This window comes from Panthera pardus, unplaced genomic scaffold (assembly GCF_024362965.1).
Source record: "Panthera pardus isolate Hobbes unplaced genomic scaffold, ASM2436296v1 HiC_scaffold_1, whole genome shotgun sequence".
NCBI lineage: Eukaryota > Metazoa > Chordata > Mammalia > Carnivora > Felidae > Panthera > Panthera pardus.
Window position 1 is genome coordinate 24,817,626 of NW_026526654.1, and position 7,615 is coordinate 24,825,240.

Genomic DNA, 7,615 nt, shown 5'->3' on the forward strand with positions numbered 1-7,615 from the left:
AGTCCATGTTTTGCTTTAAAAATTATCAGCCATCAGCCATCAGCAATGCAGCAAAGTCTCCAGCCAGGCTGCCTAGATGCCAGTTGACCGATTCTCATTACCCCTGGCATTTAGGGATCAAGGGCTACCACTATTTGCAAAGCTGCATTAATGAAATGACTTCCTCTGTGCTTTCACAGTAAAATACTAAAGTAGGCTAAAGACAACACCAAAAAAAATGGGGCTAATAAACATCCCTGTAATCAACTCAATTCTTCTCTAATCTAGATATTTTCCTAGCACTTTTCTGAGCCTTGGGCAAAACTCTCTTAGCCATTTTTGAATGCCCTGGTCTTGGGGAAACATGAAATCCTGTAGACTATAAAAAATGTGAATGGAGTTGTAGTGGAGTTGCAAATGTACTTATATTCGCTAGATGTGCAAAGAAGAACAATCACTTCTTTTTTCCACCTGCGAGATTGGTCTGCTCTTCATTGTTGGCAATACACGTAAACTGAGCCTGACCCACTAACTTGAGCTATATGTTTAAGGGAACTTGGTCTCTTTTGGATAAATGCTCACTTTTTCAGATTTCCTATGCTTCCCTCTGCTCCCATCCAAGATGGCAGCTCAGTGTGTACATCAAGGTGACAGGAAAAGTGGGGGCTTGGGTCTGTCAGTGCTAGTCCTTTCCTGACCTTGTGTCCATTGTTGGCATTGAGGGCTCAAATGGCTCCAGCTGAGCCCAGCCCTCCTTTCTTGTTAAGGAGCCCATCTCAGCCCTCTGCGTGCTGTGGCAGCCTCAAGATATGGCTGTGGCCACCATTGGTCTCTGTTGTGGGTGGTCCACCTGGGAGACCTCAAGGTCAGGGACCTATCACCCCAGTGCAATAGGTGTCTAGCAGGCTTACAGGTAGTTAACAGCCATGTGCATCCCTCCACAGGGAGGGATGCCTGAAGAATTTGGGGTGCCTTCTCTGCCCCCACACATAGTTGACTGAGAGATACCCTGGGGAGCAAACCCAGGCCCTCCTCTGTCCCCCTGGGGGAAATGGGGGCAAGGCCCCTTCCTACCTGCACTTTCTCTACCTAATCGACATTCCCCTGCCCCTTGGGAAGGAGAATGTCATCCTCCTTCCCTTTGCAATACCTGCCCCTTGACCTATTTTGAGGTAGTGATGGTGAAACCTGACTTACCAGGACAGAATAGGCCTGGGTTTGAAATGGGAGCCTGATGAAATATGAATTTCCCACACTAAGGATCCTAAATACCTCGGAAAGTATACCATACTTCCTTTCCATTCCCACTGCTTCCAAACTTACATTCTTCCTAACCATCCTGTAGGTCAGTGGTTTCTAACTGATTATCAGCATCAATAAGGAGCTTATAAAAATACACGTTTCCAAGCTTACCCCTTCTAAATGAAATATCAAACACACACACACACACACACACACACACACACACACCTCTAAAAACAAAACCCCCCAACACAACAAAAAGCAAGGTTCAGAATAGTGACTATAATTTGAAAAAAAAGTTTATTTATTTATTTTGAGAGAGAGAGAAAGAGAGCATGTGCAGAGGAGGGCAGAGAGAGAGGGAGAGAGAATCCCAAGCAGGCTCCATTCTCAGTGCAGAGCCCAATACGGGGCTTGATCTCACCACTGCAAGATCACAACCTGAGCCGGTATTAAGAGTCAGACGCTTAACGGACTGAGCTACCCAGGTGCCCCAGTGACTATAGTCTTCTGCCCTTGGGCTAAGAAAGGGAAGAAAAGAATTTATATTCGTATTTTCTTGCATTTGATAAAAGACTGGAAAGGAAACATAGAAATAAGTGGAAGCACCCTTTTTATGTTAGTGAGGGTGTGAAGGAAAACGGGGAGAGTTGATCTTTTCAAATGCTTTTGAGTTTAATGTTTAATGTTTAACTTTTCAAAAATAAGTAAAATAAATGGTGTTTGCTTTTTTGTTTTGTGTTTTTTCAGTCCTTCTGATGATGAGCCAGGTCTGGAAGGCCTGAGGACAATCTGAGACACTTGTCTAAATTTACATCTGAACATACCAGCCTGCTAAAGCCCTCCCACCACGTCCAGTCATCTTGGGGATACAACCTTGTGAGCGTGAAAGGAGGCCATGTTTGATCCAAGCCCACTTGGCATTTCAGCCACTCCCGCATTTGTTTGCACTCTCCTCCTTCCTGGATGCTTCCTGCCCCTGCCTACAACTTCACACTCTTTTTTCCAGAAAAATGCAGTTTGGTACCACCTTTCTACTGTCCGCCTTCCCCAGAATTCACCAGAATAAATAAGATTCTCCTCCTATGTCACACTATACACCAATTTTTCATAGTCTTCTTTCTCCCCTCCCTCTTCCAGTTCAGGGACAAGGGCATTCTCTGTGCTGTGGTGTTTGTTGAATGAGTGAATACATGATTTTCAGTGTTAGTGGAACGATTTTTTTTTAACTAATAAAGCATACATAGAAGAAAACTCATTATGTCCCTTAAATTTGTGATTTTTAAAAAGATAACGTGTGTGTGTTTTAGTAAGCAAACAGCAAAATTATGGTCAAGATAATGGGCTGTAAGTGTTAAGGAGTGACTGCTAAGTCTGTTAATAGGTAGATAAGAATCATTCATAATTGGCATGTTCTTTGTAGCCGACAATGCCACTAACTGGTTTCTCAGGCCCTAGACAACGTTAGGCCTCACTCTTAAGTAAAGAAAGTGTTTCCTTTGTTTACACAATGAATTTGTTTAAGGAACTCTGTTTTCATGGGCAGAACAATGGTGTTTTTACATCTCTTCACACTCAAATTATCACAAATTAGGAATGAATCTAAACGAGGTCATATAGTGTTTATAAACATGATATGAATTCATGATGAGATGTTACCTTGTGATCTACAAGATAGGAAAATATGTTATTACTTCCTATGTGGAAGAAAACTTGGTAACATTTTGTCACTTCATCTTTTCCTGTCTTGCCTTTCCGACAAATTGAAAACACACAGTTCTGCAATGATTGAGGAACACTGGCTCTTAGAGAATTTTTTTGTTTTGTGTTTTTAAAAAGAAACTTGTACTCATGTAAATATGAATGTGTCATCTAACTTTTAGATAAGATCATTGTATTAACAACTCAGGAAGCTTTTAAAACAGATTTATCTAGCTAATACCCTGCTTTGTGAAGAAGAAATTAACAGTTACTTTTGAACCAGGAAAAATGCTAAGTCTTATGGGAGATCAAAAAACAAATAAACCTGGAACAAGATAAATTAATGGTGCCTTAATTGTTCAAAGAATATCCATTATTTCAATCCAGTAATTACCTGTAAGAATTGTGCCCCTTTCTGAAGTTGAACACCAGTCTGCTAATTCTCAAATATTGGGTCATCAATATAGATCCACAAAGTAGTTAAAAAAAAAAAAAGATATCAAGAATTGATTTAACTTGCTGCCATGTATTAAATATGGTTCTAATGAAAGAACTAATTTTTTTCACAAGTTATGAATCCTTTGAAATTGCAATCCCGAAAATTATATGTGGGAGACATTTCTTCCTTTCCTAATTAAGTAGGTAACATTGTCTTCACTCTTCGGCTGGTTTCTTAGAAACTGAAGTCAGCCTTCCATATAAATATAACTTCATTTTATGAGAAGTGAGCTCTACCACACCACATGCCTGAGCTTCAGATGCACATGGCATGGTCATGAAGGTCTGTCAACCCAATTGAAATGTGCAACCAGCCTTTCCAAATGGCTTAATACTTAACTATTAACTATTAAGACCAACAACTGCTCAGAATAAAAGTCCTTGGCATGGTAACCATTTTCACAAAACTAATTCACTCAAATAGGCATGTCCTAATGGACCAATAAAACTTGCCTTGTCGTGTCTGAATGCAGCGTCACTGCCATTTACAGTTGGCTATAATTGGTAATCACTGCTCAGTGAAAGTGGGAGATGGGGAGGCTTTGTATAATAATACTCTAGACTGGGCTCCTATGGGGCCTTTCATCTGAAAATCTCAAAGCACTTGACAAACACTAATTAATACTCATGACACCCCAGTGAGAGAGGTAAGGATTATTATCCCCATTTTACAGATGAGGAAACGGTGGGGTTAAGTTGGGTAACCTGGTGAGTCAGGGGCAGAATGAGGAGCTCCTAATTCCTAGTCTTGTGCTCATACAAGCATTACAAGGGCCCACCATTGGAAAGATAAAAGGAATTGCACCTCATTTTCAAATACCCCAAGGTGAAGGCATCAATTATAAATGGGATCACAATTAAGTCATTTGATTTTAACAACACTAATACCATCTTGTAATCTTCAAACTTTATTTTAAAATATGAAAATGTTATTAAAAGTGCTTTCTTAGACTCTGAAGTATAAGACTATTTTATCGCGGAAGAAGCAATTGTAGGAATTTAGATTGAGTAATTTGATAAAGGGCCTGAAAGTGTTTTATTTTTCAGGATGGTGGCTCAGATTCTTTCAACAACTCTAAACTCCCTGAGGCTGGAGATCCATCACTTAAGGTTTTGTATCCAAATGTGGAGAACTGTTGGGCACATCGCTCAAGAAATGTTCGTTACACCGATGAAATTCACTAAGTGCCAAGGGGCTAGGAGACTTGTGAAATGAACAGGACAGAATCTCATCCTCAGAGGGGCTAGGGATTTAATGAGAGACACAGAATACAAGACAGTAATTAAGAAATGAGGGGCAAGAAGATGGAATGCGCCAAGTGTTCAGTGTAAAAACACCAAGGTTCTAAGGTTCAAATTGGAACGCAGATTTTGATGAATTCCCAGATAATAAGACTGCTGTTTCTTATACACCATTATAGCATTAATTCAAACAGTGATGGCAGCTTTCTTCACCTAAAGCCAACTGGCTTCCAAACAGCCCACTGGGTTTTCAAACTCATGATTTAGAATGCTGAGTATTGTAATAAATACTGTTTGGTCCAAGAGAAGACTTGGAAGTAGCTTTAAGGTGGACCTTCTTGTGGTTTCTCCAAAATGTCTCTACCTCAGGGCCTTTGCAGATGATATTAAGTCTACCCAGAGGACCCTTCCTACCATCCATCCCCAACTAGTTCCTCACCCAACTAATTCCCACTTATGCTTTAGATTTCTGCTCAAACATAATTTTCTGACTCTATAGGCTTGGTTAGCTCTATGGTTATACCTTCTGAAAACTCTGCACTTTTCCTTCACAATAGCTATCACAGCTTGCAGTTAAATATGGTTTTTCCTTTAATTAATGTGTTCCCATCTCTCTTCTACCTACTGTGGCTCTAATTTCCAAAAAGAGTCCGTGTCTGCTTTGACCACCATTATATTCCTAGCACATAGGAGGTCCTCACAAATGTTAGTTGAATAAATAAACAAACACATATCGTGAATTACTGAGTAACAGTGAACTATAGCATCTGGGGAGAGCTCATGTTAAGAGAGGAAAAGCAGCCCCTGCCAATGAGAGCAAGCCTGGAACTATCAGTTAGGCCCCAGCATTGCTATGAGCTGCTCTGGCACTCACAACGAGGCTGGGGTGTTCTCCCATTGAACGTAAACAATTTCACAGGAGACTTGTCATTCAAAGCCACCTAGTGATCATGATAGATCAAGATAAAGACAAGACTGTCACTCCACAATCATGTCTGGACTCAAACAAAAACAAGAATAGAATAATGCTTTTGGCCAAACTTGGTGTCATACCTAAATTATTTGCCTATTGTTTTAATCCCCTTAAATGATCTGTATTTCCTGTTGTCCTATAGATCCCCCCAAAAAACCCTTTGCCAGACCATCTTGGAAGCATCCTTGCTCCTCTGTCCAGTTCTGGTCTAACATCTCAGTTCTTCCACTCACAAATTCAAGTTCTGTTTCCTGACTCACCACCCTTCTTTCGCTCTTCATCTGAATATTGCATCTGAAGCCCAGCTTGTTTGAAATCAAACTCATCATCGTCTGTCCTTTCCCACTGCCAAACTAATTCTTCACATCTTACCTCCTTAAATTTAGGTCTCTATTGCTGGTTTACTCCCCATTTACCCCTAGCTTTAAAGCAGTGCTCAAACCCGTTTGATTTTTCTTTCCATTCCCTCCTTTCTATTCCCTTGGACCATTCCCAACATTCACTTTCACATTCGTGGGGGCACTTGTATAAACCATCGCAGTGGCCTGAGTCCTCTCTCTGCTTGTCTCTTCTCTCCATTCTGTCAGCTGGATCAAATTAATTGCCATCAAATCTTATTTTGATCGTGTCATAACCCTGCTAATTTTTTTTTAATTTTTTTTAACGTTTATTTATTTTTGAGACAGAGACAGAGCATGAACAGGGGAGGAGCAGAGAGAGAGGGAGACACAGAATCGGAAGCAGGCTCCAGGCTCCGAGCCATCAGCCCAGAGCCTGACACGGGGCTCGAACTCACGGACCGCGAGATCGTGACCTGAGCTGAAGTCGGACGCTCAACTGACTGAGCCACCCAGGCGCCCCTAATTTTTTTTTAATACAAAGAGACACCTACCAAATATAGTTCAGACTTTTTGTTTGGAGTTGGGGGTTGAGGAGGAATAAGGGCCCTGACTAGAAGGAGGAAGCTGCCTCCCTACCCCCACTCCCTCTAGGAAATGAAGGAAAAGATGCTCTTTAGAGAAAGAACCAGGATTCAAATGCAAATTTTTCTGATTCTAAATCTTCTCTGCCTAACCACAAGGCTATGGTACCTCCTTGCTAAGTTTATTCAACTATGTTCATCTATTTCATTTATGAAATTGGACACCACCCCCCCTCTTGCCACCATGCTGGAAGGTCTGCATAATGATTATGCTTACAAAGAGCCCATGTTACACAAGGACCACTTCTTGATGTCCTCTTGTCTTTCTTCCCCACCCCCTCCTTTGCTGACAATGCAAAAATCTGACAAGAAAAGGAAAGATATGAGCTCACAAACAGTGAAATACACCCACACTGGGTCAAGGCTGCAAGTCAACAATGGCAACAGTCATGGGCACCAATGAAGTTCAGGAATTGTGTGTCAAATGAATGTGCTTCTAAGCTCATCCCCTCTTAACAAACCTTCTAGAATGGTTGCCATGGTGCCCCTGTTATTGTGGCAAAACAGCATCTTAGCCTGGCTGAGGGAACCATCTGTCAAATATGTTCTGAAGCCAACATCCTGTACATGCCCCATAGGTAGGGAGTGAAGGAAGAGTGGAGGCTACAGTTCTTAAGTTAATGTAGGAATGACTTCTAAAAATCTTTGGGAAGAGTTAGAGAGAATGGACTTTTCTGTTAACATTTAATTTTTTAAAACCATGATTTTTATCAGACTTATTTGAGTTTCTGTTTTTTTCATATAATTTTCTAAAGCAATATAATGTTTAAGAAAGAAAAAATGTTCCATGGAAGCTCAAGAAAAGAGGTCCCGTAGGCACACCTGGGTGGCTCAGTCAACTAAGCATCCGACTCTTGATTTCGGCTCATGTTGTGATCTCGTGGTTGTGAGACTGAGCCCCGCATCAGGCTCACCGCTGAGCACGGAGCCTGCTTGGGATCCTCTCTCCCTCTCTCTTGCAAAATAAATAAATAAATAAACTTCAAAAAATAAAAAGT

The 7,615-nt window shown here is 41.1% G+C and overlaps 1 long non-coding RNA gene across 1 annotated transcript; it reads right to left on the reverse strand.

Moving 5' to 3' along the window:
- Window positions 1-4,305: 4,305 nt before the first annotated feature.
- On the reverse strand, window positions 4,306-7,271 carry LOC109264001 (uncharacterized). The gene is made up of 2 exons (XR_002078523.2): window positions 6,970-7,271; window positions 4,306-4,664 (listed from the first exon to the last, which is right to left on the reverse strand). It is a non-coding gene; the product is annotated as an uncharacterized LOC109264001 (long non-coding RNA).
- Window positions 7,272-7,615: the final 344 nt, after the last annotated feature.